Source organism: Oncorhynchus kisutch, linkage group LG11 (assembly GCF_002021735.2).
Source record: "Oncorhynchus kisutch isolate 150728-3 linkage group LG11, Okis_V2, whole genome shotgun sequence".
Taxonomy (NCBI): Eukaryota; Metazoa; Chordata; class Actinopteri; order Salmoniformes; family Salmonidae; genus Oncorhynchus; species Oncorhynchus kisutch.
In genome coordinates, this window is record NC_034184.2 from 77,911,007 (window position 1) to 77,912,620 (window position 1,614).

Genomic DNA, 1,614 nt, shown 5'->3' on the forward strand with positions numbered 1-1,614 from the left:
CCTGCTGTATTCAGCATTTCACTGTGAGGTCTACACCTGCTGTATTCAGCATTTCACTGTGAGGTCTACACCTGCTGTATTCAGCATTTCACTGTGAGGTCTACACCTGCTGTATTCAACGCATGTGACAAATAACATTTGATTTGATTTACAGTGGTAGTTTACATTTACAATCTTTACAAAAATTTGAAAAAAACACGCGTGTGTATATACATATATATGGGTTCTCATGGAGTGTGACAGTGGAACTAGGCTCATTACTCATTAGGCATTTCTAAGTTATATTCTTCAATAATCAATGGATATATATATCCATTGATTCTGATAGACTTTGTGTGTGTAAATATATATATGTATATACTATTATATTTATATTTATATATATATATATATACACACACTACAGTTCAAAAGTTTGGGGTCACTTAGAAATGTCCTTGTTTTGAAAGAAAAGCTCCTTTGTTTGTCCATTAAAATAACATCAAATTGATCAGAAATACAGTGTAGACATTGTTAATGTTGTAAATGACTATTGTAGCTGGAAACGCCTGATGTTTAATGGAATATCTACATAGATGTACAGAGGCCCATTATCAGCAACAATCACTCCTGTGTTCCAATGGAACGTTGTGTTAGTTAATCCAAGTTTAGCATTTTAAAAGGCTAATTGATCATTAGAAAACCTTTTTGCAATTATGTCAGCACAGCTGAAAATGGTTGTTCTGATTAAAGTAGCAATAAAACTGGCCTTCTTTAGACTAGTTGATTATCTGGTTGCAGATAAATGGGCCTCTGTACGCCTATGTAGATATTCCATTAAAAATCAGCCAAAATCAGTCCAAAAATGGATGTAGAAACTACAGATTGCCCCTTTAAGTCTGTCAAAAGTGTGTGAGTTTGAACACGTGTCCATTAAGCCTATGGATTTAATGTTTTTATCAGCCTGAATTAGATTGAGTAATAAAAGCCCCACTTTTATTCCATAGTCTGGGATCTGCACTATACAGCTGTTATTCCATAGGCTGGGATCTGCACTATACAGCTGTTATTCCATAGGCTGGGATCTGAACTATACAGCTGTTGTTCCATAGGCTGGGATCTGCACTATACAGCTGTTATTCCATAGGCTGGGATCTGCACTATACAGCTGTTATTCCATAGGCTGGGATCTGCACTATACAGCTGTTATTCCATAGGCTGGGATCTGCACTATACAGCTGTTATTCCATAGGCTGGGATCTACACTATACAGCTGTTATTCCATAGGCTGGGATCTGAACTATACAGCTGTTATTCCATAGGCTGGGATCTGCACTATACAGCTGTTATTCCATAGGCTGGGATCTACACTATACAGCTGTTATTCCATAGGTTGGGATCTACACTATACAGCTGTTTCCATAGGCTGGGATCTGCACTATGCAGCTGTTATTCCATAGGCTGGGATCTACACTATGCAGCTGTTATTCCATAGGCTGGGGATCTACACTATGCAGCTGTTATTCCATAGGCTTCTTCTCCTCCCTTACCCCTCATTCTTCTCCTCCCTACACCTCACTCTTCTCCCTACCCTCACTCTCTCCTTCCCTCTTCTCCTCACTCTTCTCCTCCCTC